The sequence below is a fragment of the Lynx canadensis genome, chromosome A1, assembly GCF_007474595.2.
Source record: "Lynx canadensis isolate LIC74 chromosome A1, mLynCan4.pri.v2, whole genome shotgun sequence".
Lineage (NCBI taxonomy): Eukaryota > Metazoa > Chordata > Mammalia > Carnivora > Felidae > Lynx > Lynx canadensis.
Genome location: NC_044303.2, coordinates 116,399,132 through 116,414,155, shown reverse-complemented (window position 1 = coordinate 116,414,155; position 15,024 = coordinate 116,399,132). Strand labels below are relative to the sequence as shown.

At 38.8% G+C, this 15,024-nt stretch overlaps 1 protein-coding gene and 1 non-coding gene across 2 annotated transcripts in view; one reads left to right on the top strand and one right to left on the bottom strand.

Annotated features, from left to right (window-relative positions):
- The window catches only part of PFDN1 (prefoldin subunit 1), a 71,388-nt gene that overhangs the window by 18,148 nt on the left and 38,216 nt on the right, over positions 1-15,024 (top strand). The gene's annotated exons all lie outside the window — the stretch shown is intronic.
- On the bottom strand, positions 5,350-5,456 carry LOC115526273. The gene has a single exon (XR_003972581.1). It is a non-coding gene; the product is annotated as a U6 spliceosomal RNA (small nuclear RNA).

The following is a 15,024-nucleotide window of genomic DNA, read 5'->3' as shown; positions in this document are numbered from 1 at the left end:
TCATGATGAATGATTTTTTTTTTAATGTTTATTTTTTTTTGAGAGAGAGAGAGAGAGAGAGTGCGAGAGAGCACGCAAGAACGGGTGGGGGAGGGGCAGAGAGAGGGAGACAGAGGATCTGGAATGGGCTCTGTGTGGAGAGCAGATGAACCAAACTGTGAGATCATGACCTGAGCCACTCAGGTGCCTGGATGAATGATTTTTTTTTAATGAATTGTTGGTTTCACTTTGCTAATATTTTGTTGAGGATTTTTGTATCAATGTTCGTGAGAGATATTGGCCTGTAGTTCTCTTTTTTCAGTGTCTGTCTAGTTTTGGTATCAGGGTAATGCTGGCCTCATAGAATGAATTTGGAAGTTTTCCTTTTCTATTTTTTGGAATAAAGAGATATTAACTCTTCTTTAAATGTTTGGTAGAATTCACATATGAAGCTGTCTGGTCATGGACTTTTGTTTGTTGGGAGTTTTTGGAGTACAGATTCAATGTCACTGCTGGTCTGTTCAAATTCTCTGTTTCTTCCTGATTCTGTTTTGGGAAGTTATATGTTTCTGGGAATTTATCAGTTTCTTCTTGGTTGTCCAGTTTGTTGGCATATAATTTTTTGTGATATTATCTTATAATCTTTTGTATTAATGTAGAGTCAGTTGTTACTTGTTTTCTTTGATTTCTGATTTTGGGTCTTCTTTCTCGCTCTGTTTTTTTTTTTTTTTTTTATGAGTCTGGTTAAAGGTTTATCAAAGAACTTGTGACTCTTGATCCCATGGTTGTGAGTTCGAGCCCCATGTTGGGTGTAGAGATTACTTAAAAATGATAAAAAATCTTTAAAACAAACAACAAGAACAACAACAAAAACAAAGAACCAGCTCCTGGTTTCATTGATCTGTTATATTGTTTTTTAGTTTCTATTTTGTTTATTTCTACTGTTAATCTTTATTATTTTCTTCCTTCTACTGGTTTTGGGTTTTGTTTGTTCTTTTCTAGTTCCTTTAGCTGTAAGGTTAGGTTGTTTATTTGCGATTTTTTTTTTTTACTTCTTGAAGTAGGCCTGTATTGCTCTAAATTTCTGTCTTAGAATGACTTATACTGCATCCCAAGGATTTGGACCCTTGTGCTTTCATTTTCATTTGTCTCCATGTAGTTTATTTATTTTATTATGATTTTTTATGATTTATTATTATAATTTTTTAAAGTTTTTTTTTTTTTTGAGGGTGGGGAGGGGCAGAGAGAGAGGGAGAGATAGAATCCTGAGCAGGCTCCACAGTGTTAGCAGGTCTCAACCTCATGAATCGTGAGATCATTACCTGAGCTGAAGTCTGACACTTAACTGACTAAGCCACCCAGGTACCCACCATGTATTTTTTTTATTAATTAATTTTTATTTTATTTTTATTTTATTCATTTTTCAAAAATTTTGTAAAAAAAATTTTAAAAATACTTATTTATATTAGAGAGAGTGCATGAGAAGGGGAGGGGCAGAGAGAGACGGAGACAGAATCTGAAGCAGGCTCCAGTCTCTGAGCTGTCAGCACAGAGCCTGATGTAGGGCTTGAACTCATGAGCCATGAGATCATTACCTGAGCCAAAGTCAGACACTGAACCAACTGAGCCACTCAGGCTCCCCTTAATTTTATTTTAGAGAGAGAGTATGAGCAGGGGAGATGGGCACAGGGAGAGGCAGAGAGAATCTTAAGCAGGCTCCACTCTGAGCATGGATCTCGATGCGGGACTCAATCCCATGACCTGAGGGATCATGGGATCCTGATCTGAGCCGAAATCAAGAGTCGGACAGTTAACTGATTGAGCCACCCACATGGCCCAACTAACTTGAATTTAAATAAATAAATTAAAAATAAACACAAGGGGCACTTCAGTGGCATATTCGGTTGAGCACCCACCTCTTAATTTCGGCTCAGATCATGATCTCATAGTTAGTGAGATTGAGCCTTGTGTCAGATTCCGTGCTGACAGTGTAGAGCCTGCTTGGGATTCTCTCTACCCCTGCCCCCCAAATAAATAAAGTAGTTTAAAAATTTTTAAAAATAAGTAAGTTCAAATTAGTTCACATACAGTGTAGTATTTGTTTTAGGAGTAGAACCCAGTGATTCATCACTTAGATTTAACAGCCAGCGTTCATCCCAATAAGTGCCCTCCTTAATGCCCAGCACCCATTTACCCATCCCTCCCACCTACCTTCTCTCCAGCAACCCTCAGTTTGTTCTCTGTCTTTAAGAGTCTCTTAGGGTTTGCCTCCCTCTCCTTTTATCTTACTTTTCCTTCCCTTCCCCTGTGTTATTCTGTTTGTTTCTTAAATTCCACATATGAGTGAAATCATATGGTATTTGTCTTTCTCTGACTTATTTTGCTAAGCATAACACACCCAAGTTCCATCCACGTTGTTGTAGATGGCAAGATCTCATTTTTTTTGATCACCTTGTAATATTCCATTGTGTGTGTGTGTATATATATATATATATATACACATATATATATATATATGTATATATATATGCGCCACATCATCTTTATCCATTCCTCAGTTGTTGGACATTTGGACCTTTTCCGTAATTTGACTATTGTTGATAGCACTGCTATAAACATTGGGGTGCATGTGCTCCTTTGAATCAGTATTTCTGTATCCTTTGGATAAATACCTAGTAGTGCCATTGTTGGGTTGTAGGGTAGTTTTATTTTTAATTTTTTGAGGAACCTCCATACTGTTTTTTAGAGTGGCTTCACCGGTTTGCATTTACACCAGCAGTGCAAAAGTGTTTCCCTTTCTCCACATCCTTGCCAACATCTGTTGTTTCTTGAGTTTTACTTTTAGCCATTCTGACAGGTGTGAGGTTGTACCTCATTTTGTGGTTTTGATTTATTTATATCTCTAATGATGAGTTTTTTATTTCCTCTTTGAATTTTTGGTTGACCCATTCATTGTTTAGTAGCATATTGTTTAACCTCCATGTATTTGTGTTCTTTCCAGATTTTTTTCTTGAGATTGATTTCTAGTTTCATAATGTTATAATCAGAAAGATTCCACGGTATGACTTCGGTGTTTTTGAATTTGTTAAAACTTGTTTTGTGACCTAATAAGTGATCTTTTCCTGAGACTGTTCCTTGTGCACTTGAAAAGAATGTGTTAAAGTCTCCTACTTTTATTGGTATTGATTACTTCCTTTATGTTTGTTATTAGCTATTTTATGTATTTGGGTGCTCCTGTGTAGAGTATGTAAATATCTACAATTGTGATATCTTCTTGTTGGATTGTTCCCTTTATGATTATATAGTGTTTTTTTGTCTCTTGTTATGGTCTTTTAAAATCTATTTTATCCAATGTAAATATTGCTACCCTGGCTTTCTTTTCACTTCAATCTGCATATGTCTTTAGGTCTGAAATGAATCTTTTGTAGGCAGCATATAGATGGGTCTTGCCTTTTTATCCATTCCGTCACCCTATGTCTTTTGATTGAAGTATTTTCGGCCATATAAATTCAAAGTTATTGACAGATATGTACTTATTGCTCTTTTGTTACTTAATGGTTGTTTTTGTATTTCTTCTCTGTGTCTTTCTTCCTTTGATCTCTTCTCTCATGGTTTGCTGGCTTTCTTTAATGATATACTTGGATTCCTTTCTCTTTATTTTTGTGTGTCTTCTACTGATTTTTGATTTGTGGTTACCATTATCTTATATAATATCTTATGCATGTAGCAGTGTATATTAAGTTGATGGTTGCTTACGTTTGAACCCATTCTTTCCTCTCCATTTTTTAGGTATATGGTGTCATACTTTACATTCTTTTATTTTGTGAATCACATGACTCTTTTTTTGTGTGTATTTATTTTTGAGAGAGAGGGAGAGTGAGCAGAGGAGGTGCAGAGAGAGAGGGGACAGAGGATCCAAAGTGGGCTCCACACTGACAACAGAGAGCCCGATGCAGGTCTGAAACTCATGAACTGTGAGATCATGACCTGAGCCAAAGTCGGACACTCAATCAACTGAGCCACCCGGTCGCCCCCACCTGACTGATTTTTATAGATAAATCCAATTTTACTGCTTTGTGCTTCCTGTTTTTCTTCTACTTACAGTCTTTCCACTGAAAGTTCCATTTAACATTTCTTATAGGGCTTGTTTAGTGGTGATTAATTCCTTTAGCTTTTGTTTGTCTGGGAAGCTCTTTATTTCCTATTCTGGGAAATTTCTTTTCTTGTCTTTTCTTTTTCTTTTCTTTTCTTTTCTTTTCTTTTCTTTTCTTTCCTTTCCTTTTCCTTTTCCTTTTCCTTTTCCTTTTCCTTTTCCTTTTCCTTTTCCTTTTCCTTTCCTTTCCTTGTTTTCCCCTTTTCTTTCTTGTTTATTTATTTTGAGACAGAGAGCATGAGCAGGAGAGGGTTAGAGGAAGAGAGAGAACGTCCAAGTAGGCTCTGCATAATTGTGGAGTCCAATGTGGGGCTTAAACTCATGAACCTTGAGATCATGACCTGAGCTGAAATCAAGAGTCAAATGCTTAACCAACTGAGCCACCCAGATGCCCCTTTAAATTTTTTTAATGTTTGTTTATGTTTATTTATTTTTGAGGGGGGGAGGGGCAGAGAGAGTGAGATACAGAATTCGAAGCAAGCTCCAGGCTCCCAGCGATTAGCACAGAGCTCGATGTGGAGCTCGAACTCACAAACTTGAAATCATGACCTGAGCCAAAGTCGGATGCTTAACCGACTCAGCCACCCAGGCGCCCCAGTGTTTATTTTTCAGAGAGAGAGAGAGAGAGAGGCAGAGGGAAAGGGGGACAGAAGGTCTGAAGTAGGCTCTGCACTGACAGCAGAGAGCCCTTTGTGGCCCTCGAACCCATGAACTGCAAGATCATGACCTGAGCCAGAGTAAGATGCTCAACACACTGAGCCACCCAGACACTCCTCTTAATATCTTTAAATTTTTGTCTTTATCGCAACCTTTTGCCTTTTTAATTATTCTGTGTCTTGTTGTGGACCTTCTTGGGTTGATTTTGTTGGGGGCTGTCAGCCTTCTGGATCTGGATTTCTGCTTCCTTCCCCAGATTTGGGAAGTTTTCAAGTATTATTTCTTCAAATACGTTTTCTGCCCCCTTTTCTCTCTCTTCTCCTGGGATCCCTAAAATGTGAACGTTACTACACTTGATGGTGTCACTGAGTTCCCCAAGTCTATTGCATTTTAAATTATTTGTTCTGAATCCTCTTCAACTTGATTGCTTTCCATTACTCTGTCCTTCAGGTTGATGATTCCTTCTTCTTCCCCTGGTCTGTTTATTCCACCTGGGGTGCGTGTGTATGTTTCTGTGTGTGTGTGTGTGTGTGTGTGTGTGTATGTATGTGTGTGTGTGTTTAAATGTGGAACACTTCACATATTTGCATGTCATCCTTGTGCAGGCGCCATGCTAATCTTTTTTGTATTGTTCAAATTTTAGTATATATCCTGCCCAAGTGAGCACTGGTCTGTTTTTAATTTCAGTTATTGTTCTTCATTTCTGATTGATTCATTTTTGTGTTTTTTTTTTCCTCTTTGTTGATGGTCTCACTGAGGTCCTCCAGTCTTGTCTCAAGTCTAGTAAGTATCTTTGTGACCATTACTTTAAATTCTCTATCAGGCATATTACTTCTCCATTTCACTTAGCTCTTTTGCTATGATTTTGTCCTGTTTAATGTGGGACATACTCTATCTCCTCATTTTGTCTAACTCTGTGTCTGTTTCTGTGTTAGGAAAGTCAGCTATTTTTCCTGTCTTGAAAGTAGTGGCCTGATGAAGACTAGGTCTTATGGTGCCTTCCAGTGCAGTGTTCCCCATTCAACAGACTTGGTGCTTCAGGGTCTCCTACGTGTGTTATGTGTGCCCCGCTCTTGTGGCTGATCTGTGTTTGCCTTCAGTCCAGTCATCCGTAATGTCTCTCTTTGCCTGTTGTGGGCAGGGTTTGGTCCCTGTGTTGTTAGTGGGCCAGTCTGGGTTTGTCTTGTGCTTGAGTTGAGTCAGACCAGGTGTTTGCCAGAGATGTAGTAGAACTGAACCTCAGGGTACTCTCCCTTTGTCATCCCCTGAGAAATTTTTGTTGCTAGACTGGGCCTGAAGTCAGTTTGCCTGGGACCCAGTTTGCCTCCAGTTGGTTCTGCAGTTGGGAGTAGTGTGTGGGGTTATCTTCCCTTCTCCCTGGGGCAGGAGTCACTTTGGAGTGATGCTGGTCTCTGTTGGGACTGCTTGCATACTATTGTGGCACCACTTTGGATGGGTTCTGAACAAGGGTGTATTGGAGGGGGCATGTCAGCAGCAGAATAGGAGCATAGGGCACATGGAGTATGCATGGTCTGCAAAGGTCCATTGCAGTCACCTGAGAAAACTGTTGGTGAGGTCTGCCAGGTTGGAGGGGGCAGAAACTGCAGAAGTGCTTGTGGTGGGGGATGCTGTTAGGAAGCACCATGGAGAGTGTAGGTGCTGTGGTGGTTTCTGCAGGTTTTTCTAGGCTGGAGGACAAGGGAGAGAAATGGCACCTGGCAGCTCTTTTATTCTTGGAGAAGTGTCCCAAAGATCCCTACCTCTCCAGTATGCACTCTGACATCAACCATTAAATCTTCCTGTTATACACCCCCCCACCCCCCGGCGTTTTCTAATTTCTGCTTCTGTGCTGTATATCAGTGAGGCTATTTGTTGTGCTGTCTCTTTAAGGAAAGGTACTCCACCCTCCCTGCTCTCCTAGAACAGAGTCTTCTTTCTGATTTTTAAAATTCCATGTGTTAAGCCTTACTGATTGTTAGGCCCCTGTGGTTTTCAAAGCCACATGTTATGGGGATTAGTTTTTTCCCCATGTGGGTGCATGGGGTGCCTGGGGTGCCTGGGTTGGGGATCTGATCATCTCCCCTCTCTGCACCTGCTGGTCCCTCCCTTCCCCAGACAGTCCTGTGGGTCTATTTAGCTCTCAATTGCATTTCCACCCTTCTTATCCTCTTCAGTGTGGCCCTTTCTCTACATTGAGCTGGGGGCGGTCTGTTCCTCCAGGCTTCAAGTTGTTTTCTGGGTTATTTACACTGATGTTGGTGTTATCTAGGTGTATGTGTGAGATGAGGTGAGTCCTACTATGCCATTTTCTCTGGAAGTCCCCCCAGTGTATGATCCTCTTAATTTATGTTGAAATCGGTTTGCTAACATTTTGTGAAGATTTTTGTATCTGTGTTCATCAGGAATATGAGCCCATAATTTTCTTTTCTCATGATGACCTTATCTGTTTGTGGTATCAGAGTAATGCTGGCCCCCTAAAATGAACTTGAGAGTGTTTCCTCCTCTTCTATTTTTGGAAGAGTTGTGTTGAAAAGGACTTATACTAATTCTTCCTTGAATTTTTGGTAGAATTCACCTTTGAATCCATCCATTGACTAGTTGGGAGGTTTTTGATTTCTCTTTCCTAGTCATCATCTATTCAGATTTTCTGTTTATTCACAATTGTATAAACAGTCGTGTTTATTTGTTTCTAGGGATTCATCCATTTCCTCTAGGCTGTCCAATTTGCTGCTATACAATTGTTCAGTCTTTTATGATCTTCTGTATTTCTGTGGTATCAATCATAATATCTCTTTCATTTCTGATGTTGAGTTGTCTCTTTTTTGTCTTGGTGAGTCTAGCTATAAGATTGTCTATTTTGTTTATCTTTTCAAAGAGCCAGATTTTCATTTCATTAGTCTTTTTTATTGTCTTTTTACTTTCATTTATTTCTGCTCTAATCTTTGTTATTGCCTCCCCTTTACTAACTTTGAGCCTTGTTTTGTCTTTTCTTTCCCCCCTAGTTCCTTGAGGTATGAAGTTAAGTTGTTTATTTGAGATTTTTCTTGTTTCTTGCGATAGACATTGTTGTGAACTTCTGTCCTAGAACTGCTTTTTCTGCATCATGTAAATTTTGTTACATTGCTTTTCCAATTTCATTTATGCCAAGGTATGTTTTGATTTCTCTTTTGATTTCTTTGGTGCATTGGTTGTTTAGTGGCATGTCATTTAGTCTCCACATATTTGTGAGTTTCCCGGTTTTATTCATGTAATTTCTAGTTTTGTGAAAAGATGCTTATTTGATTTCAGTTCTCAAATTTATTAAAACTTATTGTAGCCCAGCATATGATCTAACTTGGAAAATGTTCCATATGCAATTGAGAAAAATGTATTTTTTTGGTTTTGGATGGAATGTTCTGTAAATATGTGGTAAGTCTATTTGGTGTTACATGTCGTTAAGGGTGACGTTTCCTTAGTGATTTTCTGTCTGAATAATCTATCCATTGATTTAAGTGGGGGCATTAAAGTGCTCTGCCATTATTGTATTGCTGTCTATTTCTCCCTTTAGATTTGATAACATTTGCTTTATATTTAGGTGCTCTTATGATTGGTGCAAAAAAAGTTTGCAAATGTTGTATTGTCTTACTGGATTGATCCCTATCAGTGTGTAGTGCCCTCTTTGGTTTGTCGTTACAGTTTTTATTGTAAGTCTATTTTGTCTGATGTAAGTATAGATGCTCCAGCTTTCTTGTGGTTTCCATTTGCCTGGGAATATCTTTCTGTGTCCTTTCATTTTAAGTGTGCATATGTCTTTACATTTAGAGGGAGTATCTTGTGTGTTTTTTTTTAATTGTTTTATTTTTATTCTATTCTATTCTATTCTATTCTATTCTATTCTATTCTATTCTATTTTAGAGAGTGTGCACGCATGAGCAGGGGAGAAGGACACAGGGAGAGAAATCTTAAGCAGACTCCATGTTCAGTGCAGAGCCTGATGAAGGACTTGATCCCACGACCCTGGGATCATGACCTGAGCCAAAATCGAGTTGGGTGCTCAACCGTGAGCCACCTAGAGGCCTCTAGAGGGAGTATCTTGTAGGCAGCACAGAGCTGGGTCATCTGTGTTTTTTATTTGTTTACTCTATGTCTTTTGACTTGAGAATTTAGTCTGTTATCTTTTATTGATGCGTGCTTATTGCCATTTGTTGTTTTCATGGTTTTCTTTTTTTTTTTTAATGTTTATTTTTGGTGGGGGGTGGAGAAAGAAGGGGACAGAGGCTCCAAAGTGGACTCCGTGTTGACTGCAGGGAGCCCAATGCAGGGCTCAAATTCACAAACCATGAGATCATGACCTGAGCCAAAGTCGGATGCTTAACCCAGTGAGCCACCCAGGTGCCCCTGTGGTTTTCTGTTCCTTGCTTCTTCTCTTGCTCTTTTCCTTTGTGGTCTGATTTTTTTTAGTGGTATGCTTATATTCCTTTCTCTTTATTTTTGTATATTTACTATAGATTTTTGCTTTGTGGTTACTATGTGGCTTACATACGATGACATACCTGAAACAATCTATTTTAAGTTAACAATAACTTAAGTTTGACCCTGTTGTAGAGCTCAAAATTATTACTCCTCCCCTGCCATGTTTTATGTTTTTGACTGCACATTTTACACCTTTTTTTAATATTTTATAGTAATGTTTTAATTTTTGTTTATTTTTAAATTATAATTCCAGTGTAGTTAACATACAGTGTTAGCTGAGCTTCAGGTGTACAACATAGTGACTCAACAATTCCATATGTCACCTAGTGCTGATCATGACAAGTGCAGCCCTTAATCTTCGTCACCTGTTTGACCCATCCTCCCACCCCCTCCCTTCTGGTAACCATCAGTTCTCTGTAGTTAGGAGTCTTTGTCTCTTTTTTCCTTTGCTCATTTGTTTCTTAAATTACAGGTATGAGTAAAATCATATGGAAACATTTTACATCTTTTTATCTCATGTATCTCTTAACTAATTATTGTAGTTGTAATTATTTTTGTTACTTTTATTTTCCAGAATTTGGTTCTTTTTGTTATCAGTTATTCTTGATTATGCATCTTCCTGATTTTATTTCATAATTTAAAAAAATGGATGTTCTTTCCTTAGTCACTTTGAGAGTCTATTTAAAGTTTGTTTATTTTTGAGAGAGGAGAGAGAGCATGAGCAGGGGAGGGACAGAGAGAGAGAGGGAGACCTAGAATCCAAAGCAGTCTTCAGGCTCTGAGCTGTTAGCACAGAGCCTGATGCAGGGCTCCAACTCATAAACTGTGAGATCATGACCTGAGCCTAAGCAGGACGCTTAATCGACTGAGCCACCCAGATGCCCCTAGAACTCTTAAATATTACATTAATGTCATTTTAGCATTAATGTGTTATTTTCATTTTGTTGGAAATAAAGTCATTTCCTCATTTTTCCTTTTTGTAGTATAGTTTACATAGAATAAAATTTACCCTTTTTTTAAAAAAAGAATTCTTTTTAATATTTATTTTTGAGAGACAGAGTGCGAGAGTGGGAGGGGCAGAGAGAGAGGGAGACCAAGAATCTGAGGCAGGCTCCAGGCTCCAGGTTCTGAGCTGTTAGCATAGAGCCCGATATTGGGCTCAAACTCACAGGCTCGAACTCATGAACCGTGAGATCATGACCTACGCTGAAGTTGGACACTTAACCAACTGAGTCACCCAGGCAGCCCTAAAATTTACCCTTTTTAGTCACACAGTTCTATACGTTTTGACAAACGTATGTGATTGTGTAATTAACATCGCAGCCTAGTGATGAAATATTTACATCTCCTTAAAACATTCCTTATTCATTCTTTTCTCTTCACCCTTACTACCTGGTGACCGTTGATTTGTTTTTCCCTCTTATTTTCTCTTTTTTAGAATGATACCTAGATGGAAGCATACTGTATATAACCATTTGTGTCCTTCTTTGACTTGGCGTAACTTTTGAGATTTCTTGATGATGTTAGGTATATCACTTGTTTGTTCCTTTTTATTGCTGAATAGTATTTCCTTGTATGGCGGCACCACATTGTGTCTATTCACTGGTTGATGGACATTGAGTTGTTTCTGGTTTTTGGCAGTTATGAATATAATAATCATGAATATTTGTGTGTGTTTTTTGCATAGACATATATTTTTATTTCTCTTGCTTATAAACTTAGGAATGGGATTGCTGGGTTGAATAGTGAGCAATTGCTTAAGTTTATAGGAAATTGCCCAGCTCTTTTCCAAAGCGGCTGTACTATTTTGCCAACCATCTATATATTAGAGTTCCAGTTGCTTTCCATCTTCATTAATGCTTGGTATTGTCTTTTTTGTTGTTGTTAATCCTAGGCATTCCAATAGCCTCTCCTTGTGGGTGTAATTTGCATTTCTTTACTAACTCCTGATATTATTAGGTGCCATCTTTACCTCTTCTGTATGAAGTGTCTAAGTCTTTTTGCTATTTTGTTAAAGATAAAATTCACATAACATAAAATTGACTTTTTAAAACATTTTAAAGCGCACAGATCATTGGTTTTTAGAATATTCGTGAAATTGTGTAGTCACTTACACTAATTCCAGAACATCTCTTTCACTATGAAAAGAATCCCTAACTCCATTAGCAGTTATCCCATATTCCTCTCTTCCTGCGGTCGTAAGCAGTCTTGTGTCTTTATGGATCTGCCTGTTCACATCTCATGTAAATGGAATCATACAGTAATAGAGATTATGTTTACCTTGTCAGCATTATATTTTAAAGGTTAATCCCAGGTGAAGCCTTGTATAAGTACATTATTCCTTTTTGTTGCTGAGTAATATTCTGTTGTATGAATATACCATATTGTATTTATCCATTCATCATTTGATGGATATTTGAATTGTTTCCAGTTTTGACTATCATGAACAATCTGCTTTGAACATTTACATACGTGTGTGTGTTCATTTCTCTTGGCTATATTCCTAGGAGTAGAATTGCTGGGTCACATGTAACTCTATGTTTAACCTTTTGAAGAACAGTCAGAATGTTTTCCACAGCAGCTACACCATTGTACTTACCACCATCAATGTATGAGGGTTCCAGTTTCTCCATATCCTCTCCAACATTTGCTGTTATCCGTCTTTTTCATTATTTACATCTTAGTGGGTATGATCATGCCTTTTCTTTTAAGCTATATGTGTCTTTTTATTTAAGGTGGATTTCTTTGTGATTGCATAGTTAGGTCATGATACTTAACCCAGTGAGCCTGGGTGGCTCATTTGGTTGAGTGTCTGACTTTTTTTTTTTTTCATGTTTATTTATTTTTGAGAGAGAGAGAACACAAGCAGAGCAGGGGCAGAGATAGAGGGAGACACAGAATCTGAAGCAGGTTCCAGGCTCTGAGCTGCCAGCACAGAGCCCGATGCAGGGATTGAACCTGTGGATCCTGAGATCATGACCTGAGCTGAAGTCGGATGATTAACCGACTAAGCCACCAGGCACCCCTATTTTTTTTTTAATGTTTATTTATTTTTAAGAGAGAGAGAAAAAAAGCAAGAGCAAGGGAGGGGCAGAGAGAGAGGGAGACAGAGAATCTGAAGCAGGCTCCAGGCTCTGAGCTGGCAGCATAGGGTCCCAGTGCAGAGCTTGAACATACGAACTATGAGATCATGACCTGAGTTTAAGTTGGACTCTTCATCGACTGAGCCATCCAGGTGCCCCAAGTGTCTGACTTTTGATTTCAGCTAGAGTCATGATCTCAGGGTCGTGGGATCGAGTTGCGTGTTAGGCTCTGCGCTGAGCCTGGAGCCTGCTTGGGATTCTCTTTCTGTCTCTCTGTCTCTCTCTCCCTCTCTCTCTCCTCTTTTTCCCAGCTTGTGTTGTGCTTTCTCTTTCTCTCTCTCAAACTGAAAAAACAAAACAAAAAGAAAAAATAATGTTAGTTTCAGGTGTACAACAAAGTGATTTGACAACTCTGTATGTTCTGCTATGCTCACTGCAAGTATAGCTACTGTCTGTCACCATACAATACGATTACAGTACCATTGACTATATTCCCTATGCTGTACCTTTTATCCTTGTGACTTACTCATTCCATAACTGGAAGCCTGTACGTCCCACTACTCTTCACCCATTTTGCCCATCTCTCCACTGCCCTTCCTGTGGTTATACATGCTTAGGGGACATTTTATGTCTTCATTTTATTTATTCACTTTATTTACTACTATGTTATAGACAGACTAGTTTCTTCTATTTTATGCTACTGAGAGGCAAGTTTCTTCTTCACTCTTAGACTGAAGGTGGAAATCTTTAGGGACCTGACTCTAACTGAGGATTCTCCTAAAAGTATCCTCATTTTGGATGGTTTCTAGTTTTTTGTTTTTTGGGGTTTTTTTTTTTTGGTTAAACGTTTATTTTTGGGAGAGAGAGAGAGAGAGAGGCAGAGGCAGAGGCAGAGTGCAAGCTGGGAGGCACAGAGAGAAAGGGAGGCACAGAATCTGAAGCAGGCTCCAGGCTCAGAACTGTCAGCACCGAGCCTGATGTGGGGCTCGAACTCACCCATGAGATCATGACCTGAGCCAAAGTTGGATGCTTAACCGACTGAGCCAGGTTGGCTCAGTTTTGTTTTAAGTTTATTTATTTTGAGAAATAGAGCACGAGTACAATCAAGGAAGGAGCAGAGAGGGAGGGTGAGAGAATTCCAAGCAGGCTCCATGCCTTCAGTACAGAGCTCAACGAGGGGCTCCCATGTCAGGAACCATGAGATCATGAACTGAGCTGAAAGGAAGAGTCAGATGCTTAACCAGGTGAGCCACCCAGGTGTCCCTGGTTTCTAGGTTTTATCTCCTATTTCTTTGCCAGTATGAATCCTTAAGGTCTCTGGGATTCAGCAGAAACTCTCACGTTGAAAACAAATTTACTACTTGCATAACTTTAACAGTTCTTGATTTCACTTTATTTTGGGCCTCTGGAATGTTTTATGTGTGTTGACTCAGCAAAATTTTAGAAAATTTTTTGCTTTGTTTTTAATCAGGAAGAATGTTCTGGGTATCTGTTCTGCATTGTGCCAAGTAACAAAAGTCTCTACTTGCTCAGTATTATACAATATGGATGTCCCATGATTTTAAAATTGCTTCTTTACTGATTTAGGTTCATCCTTGCTTGGTTTCTAAAACTTATGAAGTAAAAATTTGTTTGCGCATAGATCTTTGTGTGCACATGGTAGTAGTTTTCATCACCAGTGGAAGGAAACAAGCAAGATAGGTTCATTCAGCCTTTCCTGTGCCACTTAATTTGTGAATGCCCTAAATGCCATTAGAATGTGTTTTCAGATGTCCTCTAAGAATTTCCCACCCGAACATAATACATTATCAGGAGCATGTTTTTGTTTCTCAATAGTGAGTCCAGGTGAGCATACTTTGCAAGTATACCCAAAAGATAACGTTGCCACTCATCTTGGATTTTATTTTGGGCAGGTAAACAACACTTTTGGTTCATTCTGAGTCATAAGAAAATGGAAGTCATGTACCAACCTGCAGGACAGTTCAGAACATAACCTCTGATGTTTCTCAGAAAACAAATCTACAAGCCATCATTAAAATTATGTACTTCAGTTAGTATAATTATAAATGAGGGAATGAACCAGGCTACTTGTCCTTGAAAGTTGACAGTGCAGGCCTACATAGCACTGATTTCTCATGTAGAGGCCTTTTACAAAGCAATGACTCTACTTTAGAATATATAATCCCTAGGGGTTCCAGAGTGGCTCAGTCGGTTAAGTGTCCAACTTTGGTTCAGGTCGTGATCTCACAGTTCATGAGTTGGAGCCCCATGTCAGGCTCTGTGCTGACAGCTCAGAGCCTGGAGTCTGCTTAGGATTCTGTGTCTCCCTCTCTCTGCCCCTCCCCCACTAGCGCTCTGTCTCTGTCTCTCTCTCTCTCAAAAATAAATAAACATAAAAAAATTAAAATATGTAATCCTGAATATTGTAAGTACATTCTTTGCATGACATTTGTCATATAAAAATAATTTGCCTCTTCATAGTTTATTTTTCCTTTGTGGCACATTCTGAACTGCAGAATCCCTTTATCTACCATTTGGCTTTCCATAAACTACCAGGCAGGATCTCTGTGAAATTCTCTACTCTGAGAAACTATGTGCCTAATATTTATTTTTGATGTATGACTCATAATTACATTGTTATATGTTCTGTTTTCAAAATAGCATCTGATAATTCAGTGCCTTTTAACAACAGATAACGTG